This window comes from Lutra lutra, chromosome 5, assembly GCF_902655055.1.
Source record: "Lutra lutra chromosome 5, mLutLut1.2, whole genome shotgun sequence".
NCBI lineage: Eukaryota > Metazoa > Chordata > Mammalia > Carnivora > Mustelidae > Lutra > Lutra lutra.
Window position 1 is genome coordinate 80,170,952 of NC_062282.1, and position 16,232 is coordinate 80,187,183.

General features: G+C 50.3%; 1 long non-coding RNA gene across 1 annotated transcript; it reads right to left on the reverse strand.

The window, feature by feature from the left end:
* Positions 1–411: 411 nt before the first annotated feature.
* On the reverse strand, positions 412–8,563 carry LOC125099680 (uncharacterized). Its single transcript, XR_007127317.1, has 3 exons — positions 8,496–8,563; positions 741–802; positions 412–625 (listed from the first exon to the last, which is right to left on the reverse strand). It is a non-coding gene; the product is annotated as an uncharacterized LOC125099680 (long non-coding RNA).
* Between the last annotated feature and the right edge of the window lie 7,669 nt (positions 8,564–16,232).

Here is a 16,232-nt window from a genome sequence, read left to right on the forward strand (position 1 = left end):
CTGTTCCCTCCCCGTCGTGCCAAAAGAGGAGGCCGAGGGGTTGGCCCTAAGACCCCAGAGTGGCAGGCCGTCTACCACGCCCAGCACGGTGGCTGGACCCTGGCACCCTGTTAATGGGAGGACGGGAGCAAGCATCCAGAAGTTTCGGAGAGCCATAGCCTTTCAAGCTGGGGACACCTTCAGCGGCAGCCCAGCGATTTGAGGTTGGGGGATAGGGGCAGATGCCCAGCCAAGGAGTCCCCATCCGCTTCTCCCTCCCCAAGGGCCATGCCTAAGTCTCTTCTCAGAGGTGAACGGCAGCAAGGCCACACTCCTACTCCCAAACCAGGGCTTGGGACTGCCCTTTTGAGGACAAGCCTGGTGCCTTGCAAACACAGTGACCCAGTAAGCACTCTTTTCTTCCTTGGGAGAAACCCCTTCTCATTCTCTTACAGCAATTGGGGTGAGGGTGGGGGGCTTTGTTGCCTGAAGAGAAATGGATCCTCTCCTCTTCCCAAATCTTGCTTGGAGCCCCAGCCTTGGAGTCTGTCCCCCAGAACCTGAGGCACTTCCCCCTCACAGCTGGACTGGCTTAGCTCTGGGGTTAGGGGGGAGGAGGCGAGCACCGTTGTCTGGCTGTGTTTTCCTGTTTGTATGAGAGGAAGTTGGCTGTGAGTCAGCAGACACAGGAGCTGTCAGTAGCTAGGGGAAGACCCCTGCCTCAGCAGAAGGTAAAGGGAGTGTGGACAAGTGGTCCCCACCTCTCACAGCTGCTCCAGCTTGGAGAGGATGTGCCATCTTCAGCCTCCTGCAGCTCTTCTCTCTGAGAGAGTGATAATAATAATTAATCATTAAAATGGCCATGGTAATGGCTACCACTGACAGAGAGCTGACTCTGTCCCAGGCCCTGTGCAAATACTGCTTTGCAAGTTTCCATTAATTCTCACAACTCTTAAGATAGGGGATTTTATCACCTCCATTTTGCAGATAAGGAGACATTTTTCTGGATGGGCAACTGTGGGGCCAGGAGAATGCTCTTCACCCACCTCCTACTCTAAAGACTGAAAATTGACCAAAGACCTCAGCTGCTTCTCTCTGAAATCCATTCTTTCCTGGTTTAAGGCCAGCATCCCACAGGGCTGTCTCCAGCCAGTGACCAAGCTTAGTAGAGATCCTAAGGTAGGCCCATTCCTGGAAAAGAATGGGACTCCTCTGACAGCTGACCTTGACTCAAGAGTCCCCCCTGTGCCCTTGATGAACTTTCCTTCTACTGCATAGGGGTCCGGGATGCTTCCTCCCAACCTTCCTTCCTTTGCTCTCTCCATCCCTCTCCCAGCCCCTGGCTCCCTTTCTCTCCCACATTTCCCTGTAACTCCACAAAAGAAAGGAATCAGGTAAATTACTATGGGGCACAGGGATTTTGGAGGGATAGATTTTGGGGGTTCCTGATCAGGAGCTAAATGCAGGAGTTCTGAAACTTTTGTGTGTCAAGTTCCGCTGTGGCAATCTGGTAAAACCTAGGTACCCAGTCTCAGAATAATGCTTTAAAATGCATAAAATGAAATATGTAGGAGATTACAAAGGAAACCAATTATATTGTAATACAGTTATAAAACTATTTTAATGTGATACCATAATATATGTGCTTCTTTATTAATGCTTTAAATAAAATCTAGCAATGGGTTGATACCTCACATAATTTTGAAGCTGTGAGGAGCATAAATGATATTTCAAAATATCTGCAATACTGTAATAGGATACAAAAATATAAGTGATTTTTATTGGTGGCAAAGCCATAATTATGGCTAATACGACTGGTTTGTGGCTACTGTCATAATTGAAGGAAATGCTAAATTTCAGCTAGAGATTAGTGAAAATAATATTTTTTCCCATCCAAGTTTAGTGACTCCACATTAAGGATACCTGAGTTAAGAGTGTCAGGACTGAGCTGCAGAGAGGGAGACCCAGCTCTCTCCTGAGACCCAGGCTCCCTGTTTGGTTCAACCCTTTGGGGGTGGGTGACGACTCTGAACCCTGGGTTTACCCCCCTTCCCTCTTTCTCCCTGGTTTTCTCACTTTCTCTTTGTCTCTGTCTCTCTCTACCATGCACCTCTCATATCTGTTTCTCTGTTTCTCTTATTTCTGTCTCTTCTTATTTGTCTGTCTTCCTTTGAATACATTTCTTTCTTCATTCTGAATCTTCTAATGGTTCTTTTCTGTGTGTCCATCTCTCTGCCTTTTCTCTCTCTGTACCTCTATCTGTGTCTGTGCCTCTCTCTTTGTCCCCTTAATCTGTCACTGAGGGGACAGAGCAAATTCAAAGGATTGGTGTAGCCTGAGCCCAGTGGGGCAAAGACAATGCCAACTCTAGGGTCCTTGAGAACTAGAAGAGGGCGTATCTTTGGGCCTGCAGCTCTGGCTCCAGAGGCAAGGGTCTTCCTTCCCCACTCTCTCTTCCATTCTCCACCTCCTTAAGGGCAGAAACAGGTCAAGATAGAGATGAGTGAGAATGAAGGCAGTGAATGGAAACATTTCAGGCTTTGGAAGGTAAGGGCTAAAGCTTCTGTGACTCTGAGCTTGGATACAGTGTCTCTTTCTCCAAACTCCCAGGAATCCTGATGTCAAGGCTATCTTCTGCCCTCTGTGCCTGGGCAGAGAAGGGGAGAGTACTGACCAGGTCTGGTGTGCAGGCACAGGGACTCAGAGGGTAAGCCAGCAGCAGATGTCTGCCCTGGTCCCCAGTGGGTGGGCAGAAGGGAGCTCAGTAGGCTCAAGGAAGGGGAGCACAGAGTTCTGGGATTGATCTTTCCTGAGTACTTAGAGTGGGGTAGAGCAAGCACGTCAACTGTTTCCCTTGGGGTGGTATATGCCTCCCAAGAAGATTTAGATAAGGGGAGGACTCTTGGTCTAAGAAAGATGGGGACAGAGAGTGGTCACGGAATGCCCTAAAAGAGCTGAAGTCACCTAGGAAAAGAGAATAGGGGAATGGTCGTGTGAGAGGTGAACTAGTTCATAGGAGTGAGACTGAGACTGCGTGGATGGCTAGCGTCCCTTGGAGGGGCTGCCTCTTTGAGAGGTTGTCGTGGATCCCTGCCCTTTAGCCAGACCTCCGTCATCCTCATAGTCCAAGGGGTTTACTACAGCAAGATCAGCAATGCCACGCTGAGCCAGGGAACTCACTTTACTCACTTTACTGCCATGGCTGGGAATCTGGGCTGAACTGCCATTCCCTTTTGGGATATCGCCTGTGAATCCTTCAGGGCCTGCTGGGCTCAGGGTGATAGGAAAGGACCCTCTCCAAATCTTAATCCTGGACTCCCACCAGTTCGCCCTGGCAAGAGAAACGCCATTATTGACCATCACCATCCGATCTGCCTGCCCTGGTCTAATCCAAATGACAATCGTAGAGCTCATGTGACCCAGTGTATGCATGGAGCCACAGTTTAAAAATAAGGGACAGCCCAGAAACCAAAAAAAAATGAACAGGTTTTCAGTGTTTCATCTCTCAAAAGATCTGACAACCTACAGCAACCCTTCTGTGTTGGTCATAAATCTCAGTGGTCTGGGACTTCTCCCTCAGCTACACCCCACCTCCCTAAAGTCCTCCCCTTGGCCAGCACAGTCTTCCTCTCACTCATACTCTTTACTGTGCAGTTTGATTCAGCCTCACTGGCATTTTGCAGGGAAGGAGGAGTAAGAATAAATGTGACTGACGCGTGGAACAAAAGGGGTGCCAGTGAGCAGAAGAAGGGCAGAACCAAGCAGTGGGGATTGGGGAAGGGAATGTCCCAATACCCCTTTCCAGTTCTCTCTTTGCTCTTCCACCTCCCCATCCAAATCATGGTCCACTATAGCCGCAATCGCTTAAGAGGTCATTTTGTTCCCCAAAAGGGGATGGTACAATGATGCAGGTAAGGACAGCTCCAGAGTCCCTTCCTGACCCACCTCTACCTGCTGTGTGACCTGAGCAAGTTACTTAATCTCTCTGCACCTTGGTTTCCTTTTCTGCAAAACAGAGAGGTTAAAGCAGTGCCTATCACAGGGTTGTTGGAAAGATTCATCTGTGGAAATATACGGGTACATGGAAAGGGTGTGATGCACTCACTCTAAGCACTCAGTAAATGTTTCCCATTCCTTATTTCTGTTTGCGTGTCACTTCCACAGCGGCTCTGGATTAAAACCAGCTTACCTATCACTCCCTCGTTCTGGTACATGCCAGGATCTTGTTTTCATTGACCACCCTATTGCCACATTGGACCACATTGTTCTCATCATGCTTCTCCCACCTCCCAAGGTTGTCATCTTATCGATTCCACCACTTGTGTTACTCCTCACCCAGTATCCCGGCACCCCCGCACTCCTGATCACCTCGACTGTCTCCAGAGGCCTCCAGGGCTCATTGGTTCTCCTGCTTTCCTATTGGGTGGCAGAGGGCACATGATCACCCTCACTGGGTCCTAATGAGATGGGCCAATTGGAGTGGGCATGGACTCTGAGGAGCATGTTTCTTGTAGGAAGGAACACTTCCATGCAATCATTTCATTTATTTCTCAGATTTTTATTGAGCATCTCTTCTGGACTAACCACTGTTCAAGGGTTTAGAGATATAACAGTGAGCAGAAATAGACTGTGGAGAGCTTGGTCTACTACAGGAGTGAGACATTTACCAAAGAACCCCCAAATAAATGTGTAGAGTCGTTACAAAGCAAGATGAATGTTACAAAGGTGAGCAGTATAAGAGTATACATCAGAGGAAGCTGACCTAGCCTGGGGGGTCTGGGAAGGCCTCTCCTAGAACCCGTGTTTAATTAAGCTGAGATCAGAAAGATGGGTTAACTGGGGGTGGGAAGAGAATGTCGTAGGCCAAGGAACCACAAGTGCAAAGGTCCTGAGGTGGGAGCAAACCTAGTAATAGAGACAGAGCAAAGAGATGGGAGTTTGAGGCCACCTGAGATTAAGGGTGAGACCTCAGGGGCCAGGCCATGTAGACCCTTGTAGTCCTTGGGTAGGATTTGGTCTCCATTCCAAGAAGAGTGTAAGCATGGGGTGATAGGTACAGACTTGGACTTTAGGAAGATGCCTGCAGGGAGAATGTTAGGATCAGCACAGCTCTCCCCACCTCCAATTTCTCTGGCCTGAGGACTGCACCACCTCCCCCACTCACACACCCCCTTCTCCAGCTGCTCTCCATTAAGCCCTCCCCATTGCCCTTCTCACATTTTTGTGAGGATGAGGTCATCATGGGGGAGGGGAGGGAGTCCTAGTCCTCTAAGCCTTCTTTATCCTAAAGGGCTAGGGCACCCCCCCCAACACAGGGAGGGGGGAGGGGAGGAACAAACTCAGTACCTCGCCCTTCCCCCCATCTAGAGCCCCAACTAAAGCCCGGTCTCCTGCCATCCCAGACTGTTGTGGAACAGTGAGCTGTAGGTATAAGAAGATACTTTTATACAATCTTACATTTTATGAAGGGCATCTCATCTTGCCACTACCACTGGCTTCCATTGGGGCCTTGGGCAGCTGACCCCCTCTTTAGGTCTCAGTTTCCCTGTGCAGGTTTACTGGAGTGGGATCTAAAGTTCCGGACGGTGACTATAGTTAAAAATACTGTATTGTATACTTGGAATTTGGTAAGGCAGTGGATCTTATATGTTCTGACTACACATACTTGCAAAACGGTACATGTGATGGGACTGATGTGTTAACTAACTTCATTGTGGTAATCACTTCCTAATATATATATAAATCAAATCATCAAGTTGTATACTTTAAAGTCAGACAATTTATTGAGCAATTATACCTCAGTAAAGTGGAAAAACTTTTTTTGTGATGGGCAGCACTGTCCAATTGAACTTTCTTACTAAGGAACATGTTCTGCATCTGTTCTGTCCAACATGGTAGCCACTAGCTACCTATGGTCATGAAGACACTGACAAGCGGCTGGTGAGCCACAAGAGCTGTATTATTTTATTTTATTTTATTTTTAATCTACCCTTAAACAGCCCCATGTAGCTAGTGGCTGCCATACTGGACAGCACGGGCAGATCATAAACTTTTATGAAAATCTGATGACAGTTATGGACTCCTCCTTAGAAAAATATCCACGTGCTCTATCAGAGATGGGCCCCTCTGGTCCCATTTCGGTATCCCAGGCAAGCACAGCTGACTGGCTGGAGCTCAGATCCTTCTACTCTGCCCTTCTTTCTGCCTCAAAAACGCAGGAAAAGTGGGTCCTTGCCTGGAGGTGGAATGACTGGGATGTCCCAGGAACTAACAGACCAGAGTTGTAAGCCTAGTCTTCTGCCCCTAGCCTGGGGCACTCCCCACATATCTAAAGAAAGGCAAGGTAGTGAAGGGCTGGGTGCAGGGGTAACAGGAGATTCTCTCGGTATTGACCTGAACTTCCTCCTGCCCTGCTTCCACCCACCCAAATGCCACTGGGCCGGTTCCTCTTGCAGTTTACAACTCCATTGGAATGTGAGGCTGTGCTCTGGAGATGGGATTGTGCCATGGGCCCCACAGTGTTTATGAATAGAGGGATTTGGAGTAGTCAGAGGGTGGGAGACCTAAGCCTAGAGGGTGGGTCCCTGGACTCGAGTCCAGCCCCTCAAGGCCTCCTTGCACAGGAAAAGGGAGCAATCACTGTGTGCTGCTCGGGACCTTCTTCCTGCGGCTACCTCCTCCCGCCCCCAGTGCCACCCGCTCAGTCCTGATGTTTTTACTGTTTTTCCAGATCATCTGAGAGTCAGACCCTGTCCCTACCCAGGAATATGGAGGTCTGGGGGGCTCAGAGAAACTCACTCCCTGCCCTACATGGATGGGTGTGTCCTCTCATTCTGGGGAAAGAATATTGTCTTCCCTTGTGCTGCTGAATCCAGCCACTCCTTCCCAGAAAACTTCTTACCCAGACCCATTTACAGGGGACAACCTTCATTGGGACTTAACTTTTCCACCCTCTGCTCTCCTCTCCCTCCTTGCTGTTCTTGCCCACCCTCCTCTCCTTTTTTTCTCAGATGTCTACCTCTTTGCCCCCCATCTGCAAAGAAGTTGGTCAGTTCCTGCCCCCACAGGGTCTCTCTATTCTTCTGGTTTCAGCAGCAGCGTTGGAGTGGTCAGACTCCGGCTCTGGGACTGACCCCAGGGTGGGTCACACAGGGGGAGAAAGCTCTCGGAAACCCCTTGTCTAGGTCCTCTAGAACAGAGCATGTGGCCAGGATTCAGGTGAAAGCCCAGGGGGCTGAGGGCAAGGAAGAGGAAAATTTGGGCGGGGAAGACACGAGACAGGGGGTGTTCAATGCCTTACTGTGTTGACTTGCTTCATATGGGCCAAAGAGAGACACTGCATACACTGCATACACTGCCAGAGTGTGTATACTCAGTTTGTGGTCAGACTCCTCTAGAAGACTGTAAAGAGGAAGCATACCTTGGAGTAGCCCACAGCTTCCAACCATATCCTATCCCCATGGGTCAGGGTTCACCCCAAGCTTCTGGGTTGTCAACCAATTTTGGCAGCACTCAGAAACCAGGTCCCACAGTACATAGCGTGGCCTTTCATCTACACTCGAAGGTGAGCAGCAACGTCAGAGAGAACAGGGAAGTAGTCAAGGCATTCGAGAAGAAAGGTTTGTGTCTCAGTACGATCTAACCCTTGTGCCACTGAGATCCACTCACACCCCTGCATTACATAGGACTTCCCTACTACAACATGCGGCCTCTGTTTTTGTCCATGTTAACAAAGTTGTCATTACTTTTTCCCCAGAAAGGGAGGTATAATCCACTGTAAACAAGGCCCCTTCGAGGTGACGCTAGATGTGAATTAAGGAAGATAAAGACAAGAAGGTTAATGAAGCAAGCATCGTCCCCACTGCTGTAGCTGGTCCCGACTCTGTAATTGATATGGTCTCCCTCCTCCTTCCCTCAGTTAACCCTCTGCAGAGCTCAACTACTTGCCAGGAGAGATGATACAGGTTTTCATCTCTGAGAGCTCTGATCCCTTGGTTGCCTTCCCTTTGGGGACTGTCCTTGGTGAGGCTGCCCATTGCCAATTACAACTGGGTGGAAGGTTCTAGGAGATGCCCGGTGAATCTCCTGGCTGGGTACAGACATACCCTTCCCTGCCCTTTTTGCATCTACATGCATTCCACCCACAGCTCTTGTGCCTCATGGTCACCAGGATGAATGACCTTGACTGGTACTGTAACGAAGAATTGAATGTCCTTTTTGGCTATTTGGTGCCCCCCGCATGAGAAGCATAAAGGGGCCAGGTGGAAGCCACAACTTCCTTTTTAGTGCAGACATTACCGTGTTCCCTAGTACAGTTCTGCCTTCGTGGGAACTAGGACCTCTAACTGGCAAAACCTACTGTTTTGGGAACAAGAAGCAAAAATTGTGCAGATCCAAGAGTGAGATGGGCCACTTCCACTTCCACATTGATTCTGAGACCTGTAATTTCTAGGTGTGGGGAACACGGTGCTATTCGAATCAAACACCATGCCCAGGAGTTCAGGGCCCACACCCACATGTGTCATGTTGCTGCTGGTGACTTCTGAGCATTCCAACAGGCTGCCCCACTGTTCTGCAAGGCCCCCTGCTTCTGGGCAGTAAGGCACAACTAAGTAAGACCAATGGATCTGTTGCATGGATCACCATATCATTATTACATCATAGCATATGACAAATTAACTCAAAACGGGTCACAATCTAAATGTAAGAGCTGAAAGTGCATAAGTCTGAGGTGACCTCATTACGGTACCTTCTTCGTGGAAGCACAGTGGACAAGGAAGACAATCTTGAACCCCAAGCACACACTGGTTCTAGTAAGGATGAATTACTGTGCTCTCCAGGATGGAAGGAAGGGATTCAAGGCAACCCACCTGCCACCAGGAGCTCGGCTGATCTTCTGAGGAGGAGAACCACACCTGCTGCTTGGCGTGGACCTTGCTTTCGAAAGATGGAACCCTCAGAGTGTTGGAACTGGCTCAGTCTTGATGAGGGGGAGTCCAAGGTATTGGGCCCAGGTATTGCCCCCATTCCTGGCACCATGGCCACTGTGTTTAAAAGCTATTGTGCATGGATTTGGGTGGACAGGAAGAGGGGCACTCACCTCAGGAATCATTCTGTCTGCATCTGGCTGCAGGTGCTCTGTAGGGTTTGGAGACCCAGAAGCTTGCACATTTGGTACCCACTTCCGGAAGTCTGTCCATCTACCTTTCCCTAGTCCTCTTTGTCAGTGATCTTGGTTTTGTACCTTCCAGGCTCCTGACCAGTGAGCCAAACCATTCCCTACTTCTCTAGAATTAGAGAATATCCACATCTCAGACCACCTCACCTTCTAGATGAAGCTGATAACCGAGCGTACTGCTCAAGGTTTTGCACACTGGGTGGAACTTTTCTTCACCACTGTCCTTTAGGGTCACTCCTCAGAGGGCCATGTCCACCTCAAACCCCACCAGCATACCACACAAACCATCTGTGAGTCCCTTTCTTGTCATCTGAGAAGGGACACAAGCTTTAGGACCCAATATTCCCCTCCATTCCTATCTGCCCACGACTTCCTCTCTAATCCTGACTCACTGGGAACAGGTCCCTCACCCCCTGGCCTCCAGTCTTGCTTCACGTCCTTGCCAGACCAGGCTAGATAGGAGCTAGTGTCCTACTTCCTCCTGGGTCTTGGGGCAGGGTGCTGCCTTCCCAAGGCCTTAACATCCTCACTCAGTAACCACATGATAACAGCATCAACAATAACTCCTGTTGATGGGCACTCTTTTTGTGCCAGGCAGTGTGCTGATAAGCAGGGCCAGCACTAGGGTGAAAAGAATGAGGAGCTTAGAGTGCAAATTTTAAGAAGCTCTCAGTGTCATACAAGTGCCAAGTCCCTTAAATTTTGGGCTCCAGTCACTTGCTTTTCTCTAGTCCTGACCCGACCGATAAACTCTTAACATGTTTCTCTATTCCTTCTCACAAGTAAATACTACTGCCCCTTTTTACAGATGAGATAACTGATCCCAAGGTTCATTCACCAAAGTCATACTGTTAGCAACCAGCACAGCCGTGTTTTCCCAATTTTAAGGCCTGAGCTCTTTTTTTTTTTTTTTAAAGATTTTATTTATTTATTTGACAGAGAGAGAGATCACAAATAGGCAGAGAGAAAGGCAAAGAGAGGTGGGGAAGCAGGCTCCCCGCCAAGCAGAGAGCCCGATGTGGGGCTTGATCTCAGGACCCTGAGATCATGACCTGAGCCAAAGGTAGAGGCTTAACCCACTGAGCCACCCAGGAGACCCAAGGCCCGAGCTCTTAACTTCTCAGCTGTATCCACCCAACTTAGCCTGGCCTGAGCCCCCAGGGGAGGCTCCCTGAGAGTGATCTTCCACAAAATCAAAATCCCACTCAGATGTGGGCTGCAGGATCAGCCTGCACTGATGCAGGCAGGTTGGGTCCGAGGACCCGGAGGAGGGTCCCACAGGGTCAGGCAAGAGGCTGACCGTAGGACGGAAATCAAATGTGAGCCAGAGAAAGTGAAAACGGAGTTTATGGAATAGTGTGAGTGACAGAGGAGAGCAGGCGGAGTGTCTGGAGAGAGGAATGAGTCTTGTCATTGCTTGGGGTAGGGGTTTGTTGATACTGAAGAAGGTCTGGCATACCTGTTTCTTCAGGAGTTCGTGGCGGGGTCCAATCAAAGGCGAGTGTCAGGTGAACACCTGGCGTTATTTCAGAACTTACCGAAGGTAGCCAGCATCAGCTGAGGTTCGTTTGAAGGTAATGTCCTAGAATGTGTTTGGGATCTGGCTCTTCTTAGGTGTTAGCAGGTGTGTGGGGATAGGACAAAACTCAGAGAATGATTAACCTTCTTGCTTCCCCCTTGAAGTGGGAGCATAGCTTCTTTGGCTTATTCAGAGGCAAAATATGAAACATGAGTAAATGGGGCCTGGCAGGAAAATAGCAGAGAGGGGGCCTTTCTGAAATGGAGCCTCTACTTCAGTAACCATGCCCCTTCTCAGCACTGGCAAATCCCAAACACGTTCCGCCCAGGTACCCAAAGGAAGGAGCCGCGCCCGAGCAGGCAGGAAGAGGGTCCTTTCCCGAGCATGTCCACTAGATGGCGCCCCAACACCGAGCCACAGAGCTCCAACCGCCGAGTGGGCGGCCCCCCAGCGGAGAGACGCAGAGCAAGGCCCTCTCTCTCTCCTGGCCAGCCTTCCCAGAACCCCGCGTTGAGGGTTCCCACCCAGGTCTGAGCCTCGGCCTTCCTCGCGAGCGCTGCCCACCACCCAGGTCCAAATCCTCCTCTGCTCTCCCCGCTCTCTGAATCTCCCACCCCTTTCCCTGCCGCCCTCAAGGGATGGACTCATGGCGAGGAGGCTTCCCAGGACACCTGGGAGAGAATCTTCCTGCTTTCTCCTCCAAATTGAGCAGTGCCCAGCACCTCCCAGTGCCTCCACAGCACTGCCTCTTCCCTCCGTTCCCTTCCTGAATTCCCCAGGCCCTCCCTGTCACTCCCACCCTCTCAGCTTCTGCCTGTCTTCTGAGGCAGGGACCATTAAGGCCGGTTCCACAGATTTGGTGATGCAAATACATGCAAATATATGCAAATCGCCATGTAAAGGAGGCTTGCCACTGTGGTTCTAAGTGGCTGTCACAGCTTCTCTGACACCTGTTCTGAGAGACAGCTGCCCTGCCCCCTCCTGCTCAGGCATCTATCTTGCTATTTACCCCCCATCTCTTCCAAAGCTGGCTTCTGGCCCCCTTTCCTTCAGGGACCCTGGGGGCTTCTGGTTACAAAGGACCTTTGGGGTCTTGTCTCCAAACTCTCTAGAGGGGGCAAGGAGGGAACCACATCTTAAGGAACACACACTTTGCCATCTGAAAATTACACCATTTCCTGCCTGTGTGGCCTTGGAAAAACAGCTTAATTTCTCTGAGCCTCGGTTTCATCATCAGTAGAATGGGAATAATGATAGTATTCACTTCATAAGGCTGTTGTAAAGATTCCACACAATGCTGTGTGTGAAGTGCTTACCGTGCTGCCTTTGAACATTAGCTCTTTATATTGTGATTATCACCAACCCCATTGGTCATCCTATTCTCGGGGCTCAAACTTGGAGACAAGGATACAGATGGACACGCTCAGGCGTGTGCCCATGTGGCCTCATCCGTGTGCATGCATGTGCGTTCACGCGTGCACAGCTGACAGCCTCACGCACTGGCAGGGCACATGCGCGGGTACACACACATTCAGAAACACACACAGGAGGAGGCTGTGGGAGGTGGAATCTGACTCATCGAGACCAGAGCTGTGGGTGGTGCTTTTGTCCTGATTTCCGGGGCTCCATGCTCCATTTCGAACAAGGAAATCTATGGGGGATGGCACAGCCAAGCCTCCAACCGAAGCTCTTTGTGTGGGCCCTTTCTTGCACCAACCCCCTCCCCAGCTGGTCCCAACCCAGCTCTGTCATCTAGGCTTTTCCTTCCTCTGACCTTGCCCTAAACGCCACCAAGTCCCTGCGGGAAGAGTCCTTGACGTCATAGTGTAAGCCCTCGATGACATCATGGAGCAGGTGCTGCCGGCTCCCAGGAGCATGACCCCAGGGCTTGGTGAGCATAGTGGAGAAGGAGGTCTGGGGGGCAAGCAGGTAGGCTCCAGTTCAGTTAAGTCCTGGTTTTGTGTGACCTTTGGTAGTTTCCTTAACCTCTGGGTCTCAGTTTCTTCACCAGTGGAACAAGGTCAGTCTTACCGAACTCAGAGTGTTTCTGTCTTTCCAGTGAGATAATGCACATAAACATGTCCCATGCAGGGGCGCCTGCATGGCTCAGTCGTTGGGTGTCTGCTTTCTGCTCAGGTCATGATCCCAGGGTCCCAAGATCGAGCCCCGCGTCAGGCTCCCTGGTCGATGGGAAACCTGCTTCTCCTTCTCCCATTCCTCCTGTTTTTGTTCCCTCTCTTGCTCTCTGTCAAATAAATAAACAGACAACTAAATAAATATGTCCTTTACGTTCATACATGGCCATCATTTTGGCTGATGCTTATCAAAGTCAGGGCACAACGTCTGGGCAGCCCCACCCCTAGCAGTTTTATCCCCTTGCCTGGAGCTGCCCCTCCTTCCCAGTCCTCAGGCTGGGAGGAAAGGAGGGTGGCAGTGTCACCTGCCACACGGGGTCTCAGAGGGCCACCTCCTAGGTTGGGCGTGGGTGGGGATGTCATACCTGTGTCTCAGGAGACCGGTTCGGCCAGCTCTTCTTCTCTCACAGGGAAATATTGGTCAAGATGGGACAGAGTTGAGTTCTTTCTTTGAAAGGAAACTGCCATTGACTGTGCCATTGACTGTGCCCCTGGGATGTGCCAGCTACCGTGCTGGGTGCTGTTTCACGGGAGCTCTTTTCACCTTCCCAGTTGTCCTGTGAAATCACCACTAGCATCCCCAGTGCATGAAACAAGAAGAAAATGAGTGACATGCCCAAGGACGCACAGTGGGTAAACAGAGGAACTGGGAGGCAGGCGGACTCCTATTCCATGCTCTCTGCCTCGCCACACCTATCAGTGGTTTTAACCCATTCATGTAGACTCCCTGGGCATGGCATTAGGGAGTATCAGTTCCCTGAATGTGCGGGGGGGAAGGTTCTCTATTTCTTGGGTCAGTCTCTGGAGAGCCCTGTGGGCAATGTCAGAGCTGGTGTAAGCTAGTTAATATACTGGAAATGTCCCCAGGTGTCATACACTTGGCTCCCAGCCAGTGGTTACATGACATCAGGGAAGGGACACAGGTGCACGGGACACAGGTGCACGGAGGTAGGGGGCAGGCTGGGGGCAGCCTAGACACCTGCTGAAGGTTCAGTCCTATGCCAGTGGGTAGGTGGGTGGGGAGGGGGAAGCAGCAGATGGACGGGGTCGGGGTGGGAACAGGGATGCTGAGTCGGCTCTGAAGCCCAAGGTGACTCGAGAATCTGCCAGGAAGAGGCAAGTGTGAAGGAGAAAAAAGGAAGGGAGGGGAGGGGAGCTGTAGTGGAGGAGAAACTGAGGCAGCCCATGGGGGAAGGACAATGGGGTCAGGGTGGTTGCCAGAAAATGGTTCAGTGTGCTGGTTCTGGGGTGAGATGACTCCCATGGCAAGAATGGTCCTTTAGTTTCCTCAGCTGCAAACCAGGGCACAAAGAGTGTGTACCCCAACAACCTCCAGTTCTCTACCACCAGAACCTAAACTTCCTTTTGGCCTAACTGCCAAGAAACGAGCCACAGGCACCTGAATCACTGTTGGGCCAACTTCAGAAGGCTCCAGAGGCCGGTGTCCCACCCCAGTCTATCCACATACTCATTTCTCAAAGCAATGGTCACCTTTTCTCAGACATGCAGAGTAGGGGCTCCAAGAATATTCATTGAAAAGATGAAGCAAACAATACATGTCAATCGGCCCAGTATGTTGGTCAGTAACAGCACCTTAGCTGATTTCATATCAGCAGATATTTCCGAAGCGTCCACTTATGCTTAGTCAAGAAGACCCTCCCTTCCCCTCCTGGTCTCACAGATCGGTGGGTAAAGAGTTCAAAGTGGATGGGGCGCCTGGGTGGCTCAGTAGGTTAAGTGTCTGCCTTTAGCTCAGGTCATGATCCCAGGGTTCTGGGATAGAGCCCAGCATCGGGCTCCCTGCTCGGCAGGAGGCCTGCTTCTCCCTCTCCCACTCCCCCTGCTTGTGTTCCCTCTCTTGCTGTGTCTCTCCTTGTCAAATAAATAAATAAAATCTTTTTTTTTTTTTTAAAGAGTTTAAGGTGGCGATGAGTGCTACCGGGGTGCCCTCAGGGGTGTCCCCAAACCAAGGCCCAGAGGAAAAGGTGGCCAATGTTTGGAGGAAAAAAACGTGCGTGGTTAGGCTGGGTTGGGGAGCCAGCCCCTGGAGCCCTCTGAAGCAGGCCCTTCGCAGCCCCAGCAGTGATTAAGGTCCTTGTGGCTGGTTACTCGGCAGCCAGGCTGGAAGAAAAAGCCCGTAATTAACAAGCTGACACTCACACAACCACGTCGGCCCGCCCAAGTGCTGGGATAGCTGTCTGTCAGTTGTAGCTGCTGGTGGAATTTTTTAGACAGCTGGGCTCAAGCCGGGAAATGAATATAAGTTACATTTCTATGCATCGTTGTTCGTGGTGGTAAAAAAAATTAATCAGTGACATAGCTGTGACACATACTCATTTAAGAGTCTACAGAGAAATGTTCATTTGTCAGAGGCAGCAAAGAAGAGATTATGTGTCAGCCGGGGAGGGGTGAAATATTTATACAATGGCTAATAAACACCGGTGTGTAAGGGGGTCAATTGATTGTGTCAGTGGCCACATGACAAATACACCATTGAGCAGCCTTGGGCACTACCCTTGTGCCCGGGGGCTCCATTCTGATGACAAATACACAACGTGTTACTGTTAAGGCTCCCCACCGACCACCTGCCCGGCCCTCTTTGCTGTCTGGGCAACCACAGATTACTAGGAAGCAGAATTCCCAGGGAAGCTGCCTACCCCCAAATTCATTAAGTTGAACTTGAAGTTGGTAAATTACTCCCCAACTGCCAAAACAGCTGCAAAAAAAACCATTTCTTTGTGTATGTGCTGTTTTTTAAAACTTCATGTTTCTGAGTTTCAGAAGGCCTGGAAAATGACTGGCCTCATTCCCTGTCTCCACCCAGACCATATACCAGCTCCCCTGATGCATATCTCACCCTGTCCTGTGCCCCCAAGGGCACAGTGCTCTTTCTGGGCCCGGACCCCCACCTGCCATTGCCTAATGGGACAGGAATCTGGTCGAGACATTTCTCATCCCCAGGCAAGAGGCCCCTGACTCACCTTCCTCTATGGAGTCACGAGAAAGGCTATCAAACTTCCTGGAAGGAGAAGGACATCCTATCAGCAATGACCACTACTTGTTTTTGAGCTCTTATCACCTGCCAGGCCCCGAGTGTCAAGCACTCTACATACATTATTTCATGGAATCTTACACAACCCTTGAGGGAGTTCTAATACTCAGTCCAGTATAATAAAAAAACCCAAACTTAGAGAAGTAGCTTGTCTAAGGCTCCCAATTACATAGATGGAGGTGGGATTCCAATCAGGTAGGACTCAGGAGCATGGCCTTCTTGGTCCTGGCTTGCCTGTTTGACCATGTTGGATCTATGCCTCTCATGGTTAACACCTGAAATCTTAATCCTGGAGTTTAAACAATTCAGATTCTAAGTGATTCATTCATTAGAAGACTGTAAACTTCTGGAGGCAGAGGCTGTGTCCTA